Source organism: Pholcus phalangioides, unplaced genomic scaffold (assembly GCF_987345545.1).
Source record: "Pholcus phalangioides strain wild (caught in Gottingen) unplaced genomic scaffold, Ppha-v1.0 ptg000015l_1, whole genome shotgun sequence".
Taxonomy (NCBI): domain Eukaryota; kingdom Metazoa; phylum Arthropoda; class Arachnida; order Araneae; family Pholcidae; genus Pholcus; species Pholcus phalangioides.
In genome coordinates this window covers 32,408,680-32,429,438 of record NW_028301608.1, presented here as the reverse complement: position 1 = coordinate 32,429,438, position 20,759 = coordinate 32,408,680, and the positions used below count along the sequence as shown (strand labels likewise).

At 35.6% G+C, this 20,759-nt stretch overlaps 1 protein-coding gene and 1 long non-coding RNA gene across 2 annotated transcripts in view; one reads left to right on the top strand and one right to left on the bottom strand.

Annotated features, from left to right (window-relative positions):
• The window catches only part of LOC149075834 (zinc finger protein 423-like), a 122,396-nt gene that overhangs the window by 84,173 nt on the left and 17,464 nt on the right, over positions 1-20,759 (bottom strand). The window lies entirely within an intron of this gene.
• LOC149075835 (uncharacterized) lies at positions 2,631-5,891 on the top strand. The gene is made up of 3 exons (XR_016194022.1): positions 2,631-3,049; positions 4,114-4,190; positions 5,775-5,891. It is a non-coding gene; the product is annotated as an uncharacterized LOC149075835 (long non-coding RNA).

The following is a 20,759-nucleotide window of genomic DNA, read 5'->3' as shown; positions in this document are numbered from 1 at the left end:
ATATTTAAATTATTTAACCGTAACATTGCACTTTTTTTTTAGTTTTTGGTTGGCTTGGGAGGGGGCACGGTCAACACCATCTATAGTAGAAGGCCTCCGCGCGAAGCTCGTGACGTCACTGCAAACATTATTTCACCTATAGTCATTTTGGATATACTGCAAAAAAGGTAAAGATATTGCATGCGGAGGCCTTCTATTATAGATGGTGTTGGTTCGGTCTGCCCCCCCCCCATGCGTAGGGGTCTCTGCTCTTAAAATACATATTTATTGTCATAAATCGTTGTGCCAGATCTTATCGTGGAATCCCTATTCAATTGAGGTCCCCGCATGGCCCCCCACAACGGGGTGAGCCTGCAGAGCTCCAGCTCGAGGCCCGATATTATTCTCATAATTTTTGTTTTTCCACACTGTAACTTTTCATAATAGAGGGAGCACGTGAAGAGTCTTGCATAGGGGCTCACTAAATATTTCAGCTTAGAGGCACTGCCGCAGTATAGGCAGTGCCCCCCGCTGGTAGGGGCATGGGTTTCCGGGCCGTGCCCAATTGAACTCGTGGTTGGGACTCAAGGGTTTGGGGCCTTGTCATTCTATTGGAGGCATATTTACGAACCAAGAGCTTTTATTATAACCATCACCAGAGCTCCCGTGCAAGAACTCTGGCATGTGCTTAAATAATCATGAAAATGCTTGTGAATTAGTCATGATGCCAAAAATTGAATCATAAGGTGTTTGTTTGAGTTGTAGGTTTCTCTACACTTTAAACTCAATACTGCGGAGGCCCTACTAAAGATCTCAGTCTAGAGAGCTTGGCTTCAGGATGGGGGGACGCATGATGAGCACAGAGATGTTCGCAGGGAAAGCAAAAAATTTGATTCCTACATGGAATGTGCCCTCTAACTTTGTTTTCTTCCAGATTGGGCATATTGTCTTTTATTTTACCTGCACTGGCCTATTTCTATGCTCATGAAATCTCAAAATAACATGCTACCTTATACAATATAGGGAAATATTTCTTCCTTTCCAGCAAAAAAATCTCTACGTATGTACACAGAAGTATTCTCATTCTTAGTTATTCCCAGACTAATTTTGTAGCAATATTTTGTAAACTTATGGAATCCCGTCCATATTTTGTAAGCTTACTAACCATGAAAAAATGATGCCATTCTTAGTTACTTTTGTGCAAACCAACAAACGGGTAAAACGAAAATTTTATCAGCCGCGAAATATGTCTTTCAGAAAACAACCATACAGTACAAGATGTACTATATTGACAAACACATCATTAAACTGAATCCCCCTTCTGCCACCTATCAAATAAAAAACACAACTGTTAATGATCATTGAAAATAGAATTCATGAAAAATAATATGCACAGATAAAACGATTAATTGATATTAATATATACCTTTTAAGTAATAATATTAATTAAATTATTAAGTTTACTGCAATACTTAAAAAGTTGGTATTTGTATGCAGTAAAAGAAATTGATTAATACTCTTAAAGCTCAAAAAATATTTGTTAATATCATGTTGTATTGTTTTTTTATACATACATTATTTTTCACAAATTCTATTTTGAAGGATCCTTAATAGTTGTTCCTTTTATTTGATAGGTAGCAGAAGGGGTTCCAGTTAAATGATGTCTTGATATGATAATACTACATACTGCACTGTAAAGTTATTTTCTGAAAGGCATATTTAACGCTGATAAAATTTACTTTTTACCCGTTTGTTGATTATGGGCAAAAATAACTACGAAAGACATCATTTTTTATGGTTAATAAGTTATTATATTACAAAACATAGACATTTAGAGTCTGAGAATGATTAAGAATGGGAGTACTTTCGTGTACACAAAGTTTCTGCCGCGGAGAGAAAAAATTCTGTATTGCATGAGGTAGTACGATACTTTTTTTTCATTTCTCACAGGCATCAAAATTCTGTGCGCAGAGAAACAACAGGTTTGTGCAGGTGAAATTAAAGCGAATGTGCCTACTATCTGGAAAATGAGGAGGGAAAGAGAGAGATCCCCTTAGTACCATCGAAATAAAAAATTTTATTCAACTCAGCAGGATTTTCTTCCCTCATTTTTCCACGGAATTCGAGCAATTGACAAGGATCACATAATTTTAGGCCCTACAATTAGGGCTTTGATCCTCCCCCCCCCCCCCGGATGCGGATTTATCGTTTTGTGGCCTGTGGGATAAACAAATTTATGCCCCATTTCATTCATCCATTATAGTCTACTTTTCTTGACTATACTTATCCCCCAAAATTAGCCAACCCCCCACCCCTATACCTTAAATATGTCTGTGTGTCACTATATTTCGGTTGTTCACGTGCTTTCATACCTTCTAGGTCACTGTTTTCGTCCTTCGCTCCCCAGGTCATTCTTTTGGTCACTCATATACTTGTACACTGTTTTGGTCACTCACATACTTGTACACTGTTTTGGTCCACATTCTCTAGGTTAGTCATCTTTTAAGTGGTGTAGATTTAATTTTTAAACGCGACACTATCCCGTTGAAATTCAAAGCAAAGATCAGCTTTGCGAATATCAGCAACAAGAAAGTTTTCTTTTTTGAAATCTCTCCGGGATCCGGGGGGTGAACTATCTCTGCGGTCCTTAGCCGAAAAAAAGTAGTTAAGCCCCGATTTGTCCTTAGATGGCCAGTAGTTCGACTTTTCGATACTATCTCTAAACTAAGGACTTTTTTTTAGTAGTTACTTAGGACCGCTGCTAAGGACTGCCTAGCACCAGTCCTAAAGCAGCAAGAAAAGTAGTTCACGGCGGCCATCTTGGAAAAGAGGAAATTTTGCCTCTGGCCGCGAGCTCTCGCTGTGATATTTAGCGATGAAATATGCTGTTTTTTTTCGAATTAAAAATTTTTTTACGATAATAATGGCACATAAAACTTGGATTATATCTTCGGTGTCATCAAAGTTGAAGTGATTCATCGTTATATCCTCAAAAACCTGCTGTCGTATACGTTTCTGTTGACATCGGCGATCGAAGCCACGACGAAGTGCTAGCATGTTCATTACTGAGGTAAGAATTATTTTATTGCTATCGAACTATATAAGAAAAGTGTTAGAGATATTATTAATATTTTTTTGCTCGGTAAATGCGTTATTTAAAAATATAAATGGACATAATGTCACACAATCAATAGGGCAGTGGATCCCACTTGGTAATGCTGGAAAAATATCAAATAGCCCATGTATATTTTGGGTTGTATTGAAAATATTTACATGGCGAATGAAAGATGAATCTTCTATTACGATAATATCAGATTGAAATTTTACATTCTATGGTTTTTTGCTACATTAATTTTTTTTAATGAAAAATTATGTTTAAATGTATTGAGCACATGCGTAAATAAATAATTACAAATACAATTCATTGATAATAAATTATAGCACCTAAATGACAAAAATTTAAATTAATTTTTTTGTGATGAGTAATAAAAATTGGCAGTAATGTTAAATATTAAATTTTGTAAAACTCATGCACTAAATTTAGTGTAAAGGATTAAAATATAGATTTGATATTTTGAACTGTTCAAATGAACAATATTGTAATACTTAGTGAAAGTTAAATTTTCAGAAAAAAATCATATGCTACTACTTTAAAAATTGCACTCTGTAACTCGCTCTGAGATGAAGAATATTTAATAAGGAATCATTATATTGTTTTGTTGATATAAAAAATGAAGTTCGTACAATGGGACTAAAAAACAAAGTTTTAATTTCACGCACAGTTTTTAGTGTTGAGGTATATATATATATATATATTATAATGAAAGGAAGCAGATTAGTGTTTGAAACATATTACTACTTCAGTATTTGGGTTATGGCCTTGCTGTGTGTGTTCAAATTGAATTTTTTGCCAAAAATTGTTTTTGATTTTGTGTGTATGGGTAACGACAGAAAAAACATTTCCATGTCGAATACTTAAGAACTTTAAAATATAACATTTTGAGATGTTATGGAACTGAAACTTTTAACAAGAATTTATTTTTTAACGATGTTGTTAGGAAACAGCTGATATATATATATATTGTATATACATTTGTGAGACTTTTCTAACTCTTGAAAAATTTTGTTTCCCAGGAAATTGGCTGTAGGTAGCTACGAAGTTATGTGAAGGTTTTCAAAGTTACAAAACATGTCTACCAGAGCAAACAAAGGTAATTTTAATTCTTTGTATTTGACTTTGAGCAACAGTTTCCATTATTATTTTCATGTAAAATAAAATATTTCCATGCATGATTTAATGACATAAATTTTAACATTGTGTCGCATCATTTTCACGGATTTCATTTGTATCAACAACCCTAGTGGAACAAATACAGTCGAACCCCCGATTTAATGCCACCATCCCACCCAAAGAATTTTGGCGTTATATCAGATCGCAAACATAATAGCGTTTCGGAGAGGCTGTATTACATAAATTCACACGTTTATTAAGAAATGTATTTCAGTGTCTCATTTATGTTGCATGATGAATAAAATAACCTATTTTATACACATTCAATTTTAAGTTGAGAAAATTCATAAAAATTGTAAACTGTAAAATCTCTTGAATATTTCTCAATATAAAACTTAACAGAAACATACTTCCCTCTGAAATTATTGTAATTTCAGCAACACATTTTATATGTGCAAAAACAAAATAAGCAGGGGGGGGGGGGGAAAGGTGGCATTGTTTTTAGTCCATACCATATTGGTTTTTCTCAAGAAATATCTTGCTATGAGTAATTTTCTTTATAATCATAATTTTTTTAGATACTATTGAAAGAACAACTCTTTTTGACATAATTGAATTGAGCAAATTAAGATAGATTTCTTAATGGCTACCTGTACCACTCAAAATTTGACCAGTGCAAGTAAAAACATGTATACTGTTAAAAAAACCTGTCTTGGCTATATAAATGAGAGGGAGGACATTAAAAAAAACCTTTAGAAGCTTTGCTAACTGAAAAGCAATATTAATTCTTTGAAAATGTTATTATCATATTTACTGACTAGCAAATTTTGTGAATGGAAAGATTAAAACAATTAATATAATTGACGACAAATAATATCATACTTTTTAACTAGTAAGACCATACAGCACTGCAAAATTTCTATGTTAATTTAAATAGGGTTCCCTGATCCACAAGAGGTTGCTAAGGATGTGTTTTAGAGCGAAGCTGAAAGTAAAGTGAAAATTTGAAGTTAGCTGCGTGCCAATAGGTTTTTTCACTTCATCTGTCTGACCAAAATTTTAGGGGTAGAACCATGGCTCGAAAAATTGAAAAACATTTTAGGTGCCGGCCAAATTTCTTGGCAGCCAAGCATATTTTTAGGAGAAATAATCCAAAGTAAAAACAAATTATATTCAACTTTTTTAGCACTTGGTGATGATCTTCACATATCGGAAGATGCAGACATAAACTCCAAATATTTTGTGATCTGCATAGAAAATTTTAGGTGTCAGTATGATTTTCTTTTTTGCAATGTTGGCTCCTAAGATTTGTGAAGCCCTAGGTAAATACATCTAGACATGAACAAGTGCATCTGTTTGCAATGCCAGGCCTCCCTTGTAAAACACAGTTGATGCATTTTGGATCCTACTGTGATAAAATGGTGACGAGTCAACAAAGTGCTATTGTGCACGAATTATCTCTACTTATGCAACTAAAGACTGTTATAATTTGAAATCAATACAGTACATTTAAAGATTGATAAGCATAATAAAAGTGTTTTTTTCTTCCTCTTTCTAATTTCAGGTAAATCAACATTTGAAGATGCAAATGAAAATTAATGAATCTCAAAAAATTATATTCTTGAAAGGTGCGATTTCTAAGAAAAGTACAACAAATAAATTGTGATTATGATAACTCTCTATGAACATATGTTTGAAATAAAAAATTTTTGTATGACAAATCATGTGTGCAAGTTGTTATTCAATTCATGTTTCTATTAATCACCTTCAATCAATCATTCATCTTCTAATCAACTGAAATGAAATATACGATCAAATGAAAGTTATATGGTGAAGTTATTTGTTGGAAGCTAAATATGAAACAGATAAATTGATGAAAGATCTTTAATATAGAAGTATATATATTTTAAATATTGAAGTATTCACTTGCATTAACAGGTAAGTGCTCATTCATAGAAAATCATGTTCTGATAATATTTTTTAATACTGAGGAGAAACCCATAGTTTAAAATGCAGAACTACAATACGCAACAAGGCAGTTAATTCTTTTAATTATAAATTATCAATAATTTATTATTTTAATTGCTCCAGAAAGAATTTGCAATTCGTTGTTTCAATGAATTTAAAAGGAATAAAAATGGATAATAAAAAAATCATTTAACAAATTGGTTTTTAAAAAAAAGTAGCACTCAATATTAAAAACAGTATTCAGCTGGGGCCTCAAGTACGGCTCCCGAGGTGAATAGGGGGCCCAAAAATCTATAATTATTTTGCATAATAACCCTTTCAAGAAGAGCCCCCCCCCCCCCAAAAAAAGGGAAAGTCTGCCCGGAAAGGCACACTACGACCGTAGGCTCAACTAGTGCCGGTAACCTTAATTTAAAATCTTACATTTGGTTGTAAGAATTTTTTTTTCAAATTTTGATTTCATCAGTATGCGACCCACTTATATGCAGCTGGGGTCCCAGATACTCGCTTCTTCAAGCATCCAAAAGTGGGGTCCATGAGCTCGGACAAGAAAAATACTTTGACTATTATTATATACTGAATCTTATTCTAAAAAAAAGTCCCAAGATGGAAAAATGCAACGTCCTCATACGGTTACAAAATAATTAAACTAGCCAGCGATATTAGAGTAAAAAAAATTGCAAAACACGGGTGACAAAAAAATGTATGGCGAGTCCTTCGGAAAAAAAAGTTTGTTTACAACACGTTTGTTTGTAAACATGAAATCGCTGCCACAACCCACTGCGGAAAAACGATTGTTAAATAATTAGTAGTAGTTGTAGGCTTCAAACGGCATCCCGATTGGTTAGAGATCTGTTACTCTCGAAACCAAAAATTTTCTCCCCCTCTAACTACTGTTTCACGTCACGTGACCTTAAGGACTGGTAGTACATAGTACCTCTTAACTACTAGTAGTTGAAGCGGTCCTTAGCTTCAGTCCTCCGACCGGTAGTTCATTAGGACTAGTAGTTACTAAGGACTGCAGAGATAGTTCACCCCCGGGAATCTTAAGGGTTCCGTGGCATTTGATCATGCGGAACCCCAAAGAAACTGTCATGAAACCCCAGGGTTCTACGGAACACCAGTTGGAAACCCGTGATTTAGGAATACTTATTTTTTGAATGTTATAAAAAAAAATTTCGAACTCGAAATAGACATATGAGGCGTGAAATTGATCGTGGTGTTGATTTTGGCTCACGGCTAAAAAGAAGGCCAAGAACCCCTGGTTGACCGGGACTGAATTCTTAAGCACTAAAGGTTTCATTTCTGACGAATTTTTCACCACACAATGGGGTGCCTTTGACTTTATTCAATTGATAAATAACTAACAATCGACCATATGATCTTGTTGATCTGGGTTTCTCGTCAGCATTTCGTGCCCACTGACAGCAACGCTGCCAAAGCCCTGGTGGGAACCTCCCATGTCCGTCAGAGATCTGGTTTAAAAAAATTTCGTCTCCGACATTTCGCCTACCATAACCGTGTACTATGCAACTTATATCCCCCTACGAGGACAGAGCGGGAGCCATGGTTGGTGTAGGTGCCATGACCGCGTGAGTCACGAAGTGAGTGTGAGAATGTGTGACGATATGAGTGACCGTGTGAGTAACCAACTGTGTGACCACACAAATGACTAAGTGAGTGGGTTAATAACCTCATTAATGAAAAGTGAGTCACCATATTAGTGACCACTTTAGTGCCTATATGAGTGACAAAGCGCATGACCGTGTGAGTGACCGTATGAGTGATCGAGTGGGGTATTTTGCCCCGGACATTTCAGCCCTTGTGTAAATAAAATGAGAAGACTGCAAAAATATTACGAATAATACGTATAATTATTTTTTAATGCATTGAAATCAGGATATACAACACTTTATCGATTATACACGATATAACGATATCATACGATCACTCACTTGGTTACTAATACGGTCACTGATTCACTCGTAGTCACTCACTTGATCATTCATATGGTCATTCACTCAACCACACAGTCACTCCCACTCACATACTCATACGATCACTCACTTGGTTACTCATACGGTCACTCACACAATCCTAATCACTCACCTTGTCACTCACTCGGTCATTCATACGGTCAGGGCAAGCAAAATATCAGGGGCGAAATTCCCGTATCCCACCAGATCTTATAGTCGATTGTTAATTTTACTCGTTCTTTCGACGACGGCACCCATCGCATGCCAAAACACACACTTCAGAAGTTTTAAAAACTTTTACATCCCATTCCCGTCTGGTATATAAACAGCCATCACTTGTTGATAATGACCAATAAGAAGGCATATCTTCGGCTTGGAATAAATTGAAAATTTTAAAGGTCTCTCTTTCCCCCCCCCCCCCGCACACGACGTGAGGCTGGGCGTTTGAGGTGTCTGTGGGTGGCTATGAGATGATGATGGACGAAAAATAAATAAGTGGCAAAAAAAAGGAACCCTTTACAAAAGGAGGTAAAAGACAAAAAAGGAAAAAAAAAATATATCTAGAGAGAGAGAAAAAGTATTTTCATGTCTGCCGTAAATGTTGATGGGCCGCTTAAAACTGTAATTTTCGAGGCAGCATGCAACCCTCAATCTTTTACGCATCAGTTGTGAGGCACCCTCTCACCACAGAAGCAATGAAACCCAACAATTTTGGGTGATGGCTACTTTGAAGTCAAACTTCTTTTCCCAACTTCCTCTTAAGTTTTTTCTTTAGCAGATTTCTCCTCTCCAATTGAATCTTTCCTCTTGTGCGGGAAGATCGTAAATGAAAGGCCAAAAAAAAAAAGAACATTCTTCTTCTTTTTCTTTTCAATATGTCTCTTTTTCTCGTGAAAAAAAAAAAATAGACAAAAAGAATTTTATTATTATTATTTAAAAAGAAAAAAGTTATGCGAAACTCTTGTGGTGATTGCGAAGAGATCAACCGAGTGTGGTCTGATGAGAGCTCTTCATCAAGAACAGACCACACACAGAAGCGACCTCTTTGCTACCATCTCCATCTTGCTGCGCTTTTTCTCTCTTGCACATCAAATAAGTCTCATCAATCATTAAAAATATATATATATATATTCTCTCGAAATACTGTATATACATCTTACTTGTTTCACTAAGTTGGGTCGTAAAAACGGATTTGGATTTCATAAAGATCAATCAATCGATCGATCTCTTTATAATGGGGGAGAATATACGAGATTCAGTACGGGTACGCGAAATGAAATTTCAAATTGATCACTATTTTTAGACTAAGGGTGGCCGACTTTTTTTTTTTTGGAAGTGCGGGTACCTTCATTGGTTTGGAGACGTGCCGCGGGCAACTCAGGTGATCTCAAAGTGTGCCGTTGGCCGCTTGAATGATCTGGTAATGTGTCGCAGCTAATTTAAGTGACCGGGAAATGAGCTGAGATCGACGAATGATCTATAAAAATGTAGCGGGCCGTTTTTGTGATAGTATGAATTGTCTGTGTGAGTGATCAAGTTAATGACCATGTGAGTGATCAAGTGGGTGACTGTATGAGTGATCGAGTGAGTGGGACATTTCGCCACGAACATTTCAGTTTCGATATTTTGCCTCTTGTATAAATATAATGAGTAGGCTACAAAAATATGAATATATATTTTTTAATACAGTGAAATCAATATAGATGTAATGATATCATACGTTCACTAACTTGGTCACTAATACAGTCATTCACTTTGTCACTAGTACGGTCAGTCATGCACTGACTTGGTCATTCGTAGTCACTCACCAGCTCACTCATACGGTCACTCACCCACTCACCTGGCTATTCATACTGTTACTCACCCACTCACTTGGTCACTCCTATGACACTCACACACTCATGCAGTCACTCACTTGATCATTCGTATGAGCATTCACTCAACAACTCAGTCATTCACTAATACGGTCACTCACTTGACCACTGCATGTGCGCTCTGAACTATTCAAGGGATTGTCCGTATTACGAGACATTCCCGTATTTTCAGTTGTTCCGAATTTTTTTATACATTTGTCCCGTTTTTTCACCGATGCTTTTTTGAATTGGTAATGTTTACTAAAATCTTGAATAAGCAGCATTTTTTTCCCTCGATTTTTCAGCGATTTTAAAACCCCCTACAACTGGGGGTTTTTCCATCTTATGGCAACATTTTTGATGACAATGGGTGACGTCCCGTATTTTACCGTATTTAAGATCCCAGCTCCACTTTTATTGAATGAAATATGGACATCTAGTCGACCTTACTTTACTTCACGTAACAAGCATTACACAGAAACAAACTTCACGTTAGGTTTATAACACGTACACCCACATTCCAGCAAGTACCGATTCGTAAGAAATTCCGTAGAGGAATGTGCACGAGGTGCACGTTTTTTTCGTCAAATACAATTTTGTTTACTGTGGTTGTATGTAGCAGCCCCTTTATTTTTCGACATTCACCCATTTCAGCAATAATTAGTAGATTTGCCGTAAATTGCATTTTTAGGCTACAATTAGTTATATCCCGTATTCAGGATTGAAATTTCCCGCATTTTTGTTGATAGGGTATGGTGACTCTAAGTAAGAAAGGGAATTTTTTATTCGAACCCATATGGATATTGCTAATATCAATTACAAAAAACTGAATTTTTGCATTCAGTTAGAATTGAATTATCAAGTCTGCCTGCGGACCACCTATGCCATCGTTGCGGATCACTTATAGTTCTCCGGACCATAGGTTGAGAAACGCTATTCCAACTGAAATGAACTAAAATGAACATTTTACGTCGAAAAAGGTTTGGGTAATACCAGCACCTCCTAGAGATAGAAGACCTCCGCACTCTGCTCGTAATGTCAGCAAGTATTGTATGCCCATACTGAGTTGGCCTCTGACCTTGACGCGCGAAGGGAGGGTTCATTTTCCAAGGAGGGGAAACGGGGGGAAAAAGGGGAAAAAAACTCGCTAAAATGGCGTAAAAGACGCGAACGAAAAATACTAACCTGCTCCTTTTCCCTGCGACCTTTTTACCGAAAGAAGATAAATGGAATCGCCCATCGTGACGTTTTATGACGTAGCCAGAGGCCAACTCAGCGTGAGTGTACAATAATCCATTTTCCCTCAGAATATTCAGGGAAAATAATTCACCGCTCCACATCCAATCACCATGCGGTATTTGGGAGACAACCAGGAAGATTCTACGCAAAAATAAGAAAAAACAAAATAGGATGCTGTGGTGCAAAATGTGGCAAACTTGTTAGGCAGTATTAATGACGTTACAGATGAACTTGGCAACCAGTGCGGAGGCCTTCTATCTCTAGGAGGTGCTGGTAATAAACACTATACTTAGACATTATCAAATAGAGATTGCTTATTAAATGAAAAAAAAAAACATAAGAACTGAATTACGTTCCGTATTTGTAGCATTTCTTTATGTTCATTAGTCCTAATGTCTTATTTACAAAATGTACACAGTACAAAGTTTGGCTTGGCTTTGGTAAAAATAAATGAATTATTAATTATTTTTTGGTAAAAATAAGAGAAATTATTTGCGGACAGGGGGAAAAAATATATTTTACTGCCAAAGAGAGCCCGAAGTGCGACTAATTTGCGACGGCACCGGCCATTTCGCGAATTGGCCAAGAGTTTGGCCTAAGTCCGAATTGCAGAAATGATTCGGATTTTGGACGGAGATCCCTGGCCAAAGCTCGATGTGCTGGTGTAAGACGGCCCAGTACGAGCCAAATCCATTTTTTTATCGCCATCGTGGGATATATTTTTATGTACAGCAGCTGTATTGGATTATCTCTATGTAACGAGAGAAAAAAAAGTTAAATTTGAGAGACAAAACTATAAAAATAATTATACAGGGTGTCCTGCAAGTGCAAGCACGGCTTTTGTCACACCAACCGTCGGTAGTAGAGGTATGATACTAATCTAATAAATGCTCAACAGGCCTTAAAAAATTACCCTGTGCCAGTTTTGAGAGTGAAAATACAGTGTGTCACAAAATAAAAAAGTCTGAATTTTTATCCGGTCCGACTTCCAATTAGAAAGTTGTTGCCATGTTTCTCCCGATGCCAAAGAAAAAAAATGAATAAAAATAAAAATAAATAAATAGAAAAAGTGCAATATTCACAGAGACATTCGAATCCGAAAAACGGAGGAAATTTGGGAAAGAACAGTGTTAAATGCGGGTAAAACAGTTTTTCCGCATTTAACGCTATTCTTTTCCAAATTTCCTCGGTTTTTCGAATTCGAATATGTATGCAAATATTGCACTTAGGAACATGGAATTTTTTTTGTTGTTGGCATCAGCAGAGGCAGGCAAAAACTTTCTAATTGGAAGTTAGAGCACAGGGGCCGTATAAAAATTTAGATTTTTTTTTATTTTGTTACTCACTGTAACTAGAAGGTACAAGGTAATTTTTGAACACCTGTTGAGCATTTTTTAAATCTACGACAGACGGTTGATGAGATAAAAGCCGTGCTAGTACTTACAGGAAACCCTGTATAAACACATAGTTTTCCCCTCCAAATTTTGGAGAAATAAAATCGTTACTGTGGTTTGATGGATTACGATAAATAACGTGGAAATAATCATCACGAAAAAAATATGCCAACTTGACGATGAGCTCGAATCATGTCTTTTGTTATTGGACTTTGGCCAGGGATCACTGGCCACTTCGCGAACTGGCCAATTTCGCTCTTTCTCAGTAACACATATACAGGGTAAGTCTCCGTTTCACTTCAAATAACTCGTAAATGGTTGGCTGTAGAAACATACTGTTAGTTAGAGAATGTTTGTCCCCATCTGAGATGTGTCATTTATATGTACCGATATAGAAAATTTAATTTTTTATACGGTCCCCCGTCTTCTAACTTCCAATTACGAAGTTGTTGTCCTGTCTCTTCTCAGCCCAACAAAACGAAATCCATATTTCTAAGTGCAACATTCCCTGAGATATTTGAATTCGAAATCTGGCTGAAAAATAAAGAAAGAACCACATAAAAACTAACGAACAAGCTCATTCATACGAAGGTTTTAACAACTGGCTGTTGCGAAGATGCATTTTTTTTTGGGAAAAGAGAAAATTCAACTGCCTTTTGCATTAAATCGAATCCACGTCCTTTCACTTTCCGGGTGAACGCCCTAGACCACTAGACGTAAGTCGCCATCTAGTGGCAGCATCAGCAGTTGTGAGCTTGGTCTGAGTCAGGTCCGACCGTCCATGTACGGCCCCTTTCAGTGTACACGAGCTCCAAGGAAAGATTGGGAGATTCGTTGCCTTTGTAGTCTAGGGCGTTCACCCGGAAAGTGAAAGGACGTGGGTTCAATTTCCCGCAAAGGCAGTTCAATTTTCTCTCTTTCCAAAAAAAATTCATCTTCGCAACAGCCAGTTGTTAAAACCTTCGTATGATAGCGGAGAGTGACGTCATCCTTATATAAGCTCATTCATGCTGCTCTCTCTCCCTCTCTCATATGCTGTTCTTTCCCTTATTTTCAGCGGGGTTTTTTTCTTTTTTGTTTTTTGAATCTGAATATCTCTGCGAATATTGCACTTAGAATTTTTTTTGTTGGGCTCAGTAGAGACAGGGCAACAACTTTTTAATTAGAAGATGGAGTCGACAGTATAAAAATTAAATTTTCTATTTCGGTACATGTACGGCCTTTAGTAAACTAAATGATATACTTTTTCGAACTGAAAGTGTGTTGTATGTTTCTATATCAATCAACCATCTTCGGAAGATCATACGAGTTTGATCCAAGATTCCAACCAATATTTACTAGAGGATGAGGATGAAATTACAAATGGAGTCTGCTACCTATATAATGCCTATATTTAATAGACGCTAGATTTGTATATAATTTCTATCGATGAGTTTAATGGTGAACTTTACAAAAATTTACATCACAGCACGCGAACGCTATCACACAATGCACATAAATTTCAAATTCTTTACCATATGCGTGTTGATTACAGCACATTCCCTAGGAATTATTCGAACTATTTACATGAATCAAATTACATGCTATAATGTTAAATTATCTGTGATGATGTATTGATTTTTGGAAGGAAAATGAATGAAAAAAGGATTTAAAAAAAAATTCCACACGCATCCACCCCAATGGAATACCTTGAAATCTCTAAATGATGTAAAGCGGGGGGGGGGGGGGTATCTCTGGTCCTTATCTTAATCTGTTATGTTTCTATAACCAACGGTTTACTAGTTATTTGAGGTGAAACGGAGATAAGTTTTCACCCTCTGTATAATTCACAAACCTCTGACGGTTGAGACAGAAATGAAAACCAAAATAGAGACGGTATAATGTCTAAAAATAAATCTATAAAACTGCGTAACCTCTATAAGAATTGGCCAAAGTGTTTCGTGGACAGACGCAGATTCGACTGTACCATTGTTTAAAAAATATATATAAAATAAAAGATTACCAGGCATTATATGAGAATATTCTTTATCTCAATAAAAATATTAAGATTTTTGATGTTTTTGCAATAAAATAAAATTCAATTCTACTTGAATCATAATTAAACAACAATGGACTAATATAACTTTACACTGATACCCACGAATGTTGAAAGAAATTAATAATGATTATGTATTGGCACAATGTATTGGCCGCTGTGGTGGTCGAGTGGTTATAGTGCCGGACTCGTGATGCGAGGATCCGGGTTCGAACCCCACAGTGGTGGTCGGCTGAAGTTGGTTTTCTGTGGTTCCCAACTTCAAGGCGCAAATGCGAGCCGATCTCCCCGTTAAAAAGTCTCGCCACAGAGAGCAACAGTCCTACAACGGTAAATCATTCACCCATAACACTTCACTCATAGTTAGTAAAAAACTGGGGGCAGATGACGGCACTACACATAACAAGCATTACACAGAAACAAACTTTACGTCAGGTTGCACTACATGTACACACACATTCCCGCATGTACCGATTCGTTGGGGGGTTCCGTGGGGGGGGGGGGGTGCAGGTGGGGGTGTAGCAGTAGTAGGTAGGGGCTCGGGGATCCATGATGTTCTTAAGTCAGCCACCTCGGTGGGCAGTTTGCCTGTTGTGGCGTTGTATTTGTATTTGTATAATAAGTTGGTGTCCCGACGAATATTTCCTAAAAATTTTTGTGTACTTCAGGTAACAAACATTGTGTGAAACACTGATATATATAAAAACTGGACGGGGCTAGGGAAAAATATCCACCTAACCAGTTAATCCTCTTATAATGTAATCCACGCACAAAAAAAAATGCATCATCATTATAAAAAAATATATATATACAGAAGAAGATTATCCCCACATACATTACGATAGTATTCCTTATCTCTTTTCTATAACAAACATTAAAAATCTTAATATCTTTATATTCTTCATCGGATCACGAACTTAAAAAAAAAAAGATCACATAATAAAAGAAAAATGAACAATCACATTCTTTTTTTTTTCCCCCAAAAAAACTTAAATAAAAATAATTCAAGAAAGGAAGAAAATTTTGTAAAAAAAGATAAAATAAAGATAGAAAAGAATTTTGGTCGACTGAAGGTTTTGAATCCGGGGGATATCAAAACTTTTGCTTTTTAATCCTTATGGGAATAAGATGCTTCCTCGTTTAGTGAACGCCAAAACATTTCCCTCATCTCTTCTCAGAACGATGCTTTAATGGCGAAAATATCCTTTATATATTTTTTTTTTAGTATTCCTATTTTTTGAAAAATGTATAAAGAAAAACTCCATCCGCACAGATCGCTAGCTTTAATAAACGTGCTCCCAGAGAAAGATATATATTTTTATATATTTTTACTAAAAAAAGAAATTTTTTTTTTTACTCTATCTTGGATTCTCTATAGACTAAGAAAGGATGAGGTAGATATGGAAAGTGATGGCTCCCTACGCATCTGGTAAAAAAAAAAAAAAAAAAAAATCTACGTATATGTCTATTAAATATACATCTCCGAGGAGGGTGCTAAGGTAGTTTCATCTACCACCGTTGCCCCTCTCCATCCTTACCATTTTCGGTATGAGATTCCACACACTCACATGCAAATGAGTTTTCGCTGCACGAACCGAGGGATTATCATCAACCGTTAGGGAAGAATGTATTTTTTTTTTTCTATTTTATTATTTTATTTTTTTTTTTTCATTTTTTAGATGTTATAAAACGCTGGGAGGTTGCATCTGTTAAAGGGCTGCTGCTGTTGAATATTTCCATTAGATGCTTATTGATATGAACCTCGGTAGCATGAAGTCGATGGAGACCCATGATATTATCCTGGAATAGGGTATGGATATTTCTTTTTTGGCAAGATTGGGTTCGGGGTTTTGTTCCGAGAATTCGAGAGGCAAGTCGGGCAGATATCTAATACCTGGGTAGAGGATATTTTACGGAGGGATTTTAATTAAGAAATTGTGTTTGTTTGTTGGCTTGAAAAAAAACTAAATTGAAATGTTGAGTGAAATTATTAATCAAAATGACTTCGGGAAATTTTGAGCCCGCTGGAAAGCATGATTAATTTTTTTTTCTTTTGATAAATATTTAAAAAATATGTAATTCTGTATTTAAGACATACAGTGGATCCTGCTTATAAGGTTCCCACTTGGAAGCTTTCCCGCTTCGTACGGCTTATTTTCGTGATCCCAACTGTAGTTTTCGTTAAAATTTCCTGTTTAAAGAGTTTTCCCCACGTACAACATTGTATTGAAAACTTTATAAGCGGGTTTCCCTGTACGAGTAAGAATATACGCAGTATTTACCGTAATTATCCGTTTATAATCCTCGGATTATAAATTAAAAAAAAATCTGTATTTTTTTTTTTTTACGTGTGACTTTCAGATTATATTGTTTGTCACTTTTTTCTCATAAGTTGGAATAAAAATAAATATTTCTAATAATAATTCATAAATTTTTTTTACTGACGGCAAATGTGAATAGAGGGATTGGCTTTTTTTGACTGAAAACCCTACCTTGTTATAGGTAATAGAAGTAATAATTTTTAGGGTGTATGTAATATGCATAGAAAGTTTCCATAAGTGAATTATGGGAATTTTTTCTCAAAGTGGTAAACTTTGTATGTGCGGATTATATCTCAACGTGGATTATGGGCAAAATATTACAGCGATATTTATTTTTATGCTAATAATATAGCATATTTCTCTTTCAAAGTTTGGATTTTTTTAAGGAAATTTGTAAATTTTTAGCACAGAGAGAGAGAGAGATTTTTGAACATTACATGGTATTTTGGTAATTATATTAGAGAATTTTAAATGTCGGCCGATCTCTCACTGCACATTACAGGCTTCCTATGTGAAAAAAAAAAGAACAACTGTTCTCTTACTATTACTTTTTAAATACAAAATCTATAACTTTTTTTCAAAATGTATAATCACTCCTGGATTACATAGAATGTCAATTTTTAAACGTAAAAATAATAAAAGTTGGTTCTCAACGAATTTCCGAGAAATTCACTGGCCATGAATGTTATATTGATTGATAGGACAGGCCATATTTTATAAACAAACTGCAGTTAACCCTATCAACGGCGAGCGACATACTCAGTACGTTGAGGTGGCCAACAGCATATGTTATAATATTTTGATCCATTATATTATATTACAATCTGTGCATGTTTGGTATCATTCGAAAGAGGAATAATGTGGCTTTGCACAATCATAATTATTGTATTAATTTCATTTATCATATTTTATTGTGAGTGATGAATATTTGCTGCTTAACACGTGGGGATCCGAGATATTATTCTAAAGAGCACATTTTAGAATGTTGATCTAAAACACTCCTTATGTAATTATTGTTATTGTAAAGAGCGTGTTAAAGTCCCTTTGAGCTAAAATTACCTGTATAATTGAGTGGGTAGTTCATTGTTACAGCCAAGAGATGAGTTATAAATCCGATTTTTCGGCAGTGGTGGAAAGAAAAAAAATATTTTACCAAAAAAAAAAAAGATAACCCAAGTGATATTATATAATATAATAGACAATATATTTTATAAACATAAAAAATTCATTCAAATTAATTCAATGATTAGTTTAACAGTTATAATTTTTTAACTAAACATCTGCAAAAACCGGCGATTGCATTTTAATCTCCTCCGACCTACGAGATGGGATTCATTTAAATCTCCTCCGGGCTTGAGGGGTTAAAATTATAGCACATTCTATCAATTGTATTGATTCAAATTTTTTCCCCCCTTAATTCACGTACGTGTTTTCCACACAATACGAAGATTTATTTTTTCATCCAAAGTTTACAATCAGAAGTCTTTATCATGTTATAAATTCTGTAGTGGTCTCATCAAATTTCTCAATAAGGTACAAGGGTGAAGTACATGGTCAAACTACTTGCAACGAGATGAAACAGTTGTTTTTTTTTTGATACAAGTTAGATGCATTGGTTGCGATTAACTAAAAAAAATCAGCCAAAAAACGCGAAATGATATTTATGTCTTCCTACAAATTTCTTGGAGCCAGAATATTTTTCACAAATGCCACCGCCTTCATGTGTCGAACCACGCGAAATCGTGATCGAATCAGAGAAATGGAAAGAAAAGAAATGTTCCTTGACAGTTTATATTTTTAGTCTTTTCTTAGGTAACGGTTGAACCGTCGTCAAAATTTCGGTTGAAATTCAAAGAATAATTCTGCAATTCCTAAGTATTTTTTGCCACGGTAAAACCATATTGATTACAATTTCCTGAACCACCGATACAAACGCCGAATTTCATATGATCAGTTCCACATTTATGCATATATATTGATAATAGTGGGCTTCATCTCATTCGCACAAAGGGTACGTGGAGCACAAACTGTTAAGAACCCCTGCTCTAAAGTGATGCGACATACAATTTGGGGATCAGTATAACAGAAGAATATATGCTATACATGTACAGTACTTATATGGTTCATATATAATTCCAACGCATCGCCATCTATACGTGAGTAAGTAAACTAAAATTATATTCAAAAACCCTTAGCATAAACGAGCTAAAAATGGAAGATTTTCCTAAAATAATATAGATCAGGCAGGAAAACCGAAACGTGCATCCACGCTTACATTCCAGTCGGAACTTCAGGCGTAAAGGGCGCATGCCGAAGAGTAACCTAAACCCCCCCCCCCCCAGAGTAGATCAACTGATCAGCGGTGGCCAACTTCTTTCTGTTCGCGGGCCAACATAATGGTTAGCTATAGCGTCGTGAGCCACATCAGTGGTGCAACTTCGGTGTATAAGCCACTGCATTATTAATTGAACTAATTAGTTAGTTATTAAATTAATTTCGTCACTAGAAATAAGAAGTTTGTAAGCAGTTTGTTAATCAAGAAATCTGCTGTTGGAACCCTGATAGTTCAAAAAATGATCACAAATTTAATTTTTTCACGGTACTTTTACCTTGTCGCGGGCCACATACTGCCCAATCCGATGTAAGTTTTCGAATATTTTCCTTTAAAGAAACCACGCGTCCACATAATTATAAATTCAAGATTTTTCTAGTATTTTTTGGTGTTTCTAACGGTATTTGAAATTTGTTCTTATAGTATGTAGCTAGTAGCCTATTTGTTTGGACACGTGACCCAATTTTTTTTTTTTTTGCTTGTGCATTGTAATTTTTGCTAGTAATTTTTTTTTTAACATTACTCTCTTTTGTATCCTTATCTAATACAAATATTTGTCAAATGTTCAAAAGTCACATCAAATAATTCTGGTGGTAATGTAAAAAAATTTTATGAATACATTTCAACATTTTCTGAATCGAAATATACTGTAAAAGATGCTGTAAACTTTCGTTGTGAAAGATGTGGTAATTTTTGAAAACACATATCTCAGCGAATGTTGCACTTTTGTTGAACTCAGGACAGACAGAACAACAACTTTCTAATTGGGTTTCTGAGCACAGGGTGTCCGTATAAAAAGTTAATATTTCATTTTAATAACTATGCAACCCCTTGCAATACGAATGACGTATCTGGGGGTCCACACGTTATTTGGATACTTTTCTAGTTGTAAGTATGCTTCTAGGATCAACGGTCCACCAGTAAATTGTGGTGCCAGCTGTTAGCTACGCATCCTGTATGTTCCGACATCAAGAGAATCTAAAATCTCATAAAAGAAACTTACAAGAAAGGCAAAATTCACGGTGAGAGATCTAAATTAGAATACAGTAGTAAATATATTAAATACTAAAAAAAAAATCGTATTTAAATGAATTTATCGCAGCAGAAATTAAAATACGCAAACTATTATTTATTCAACTCTCAACATCAAAAGAGATTCTTGTTAAGATTGTTCGGAAACATTGTCGGAACTGTAACGTTTTCTCGAAAAAATAATAAAAACTGACATGCAATCATAATCCGACGGATCATTCTCGGAAAATATTTTTTTTTCCCTCTCTTTCCTCTTCTATGTGAAAAATAACATGAAATGAAAAATCATCACGTCGTATCATCATCTCGAGGCTAATCTATAAAAATAGTTTTCGTTCGCAGTTTCGCCGCATTTTCCTCTAATCACTCGCCCAAAAGGTGTATTACTGGGAAGCGACG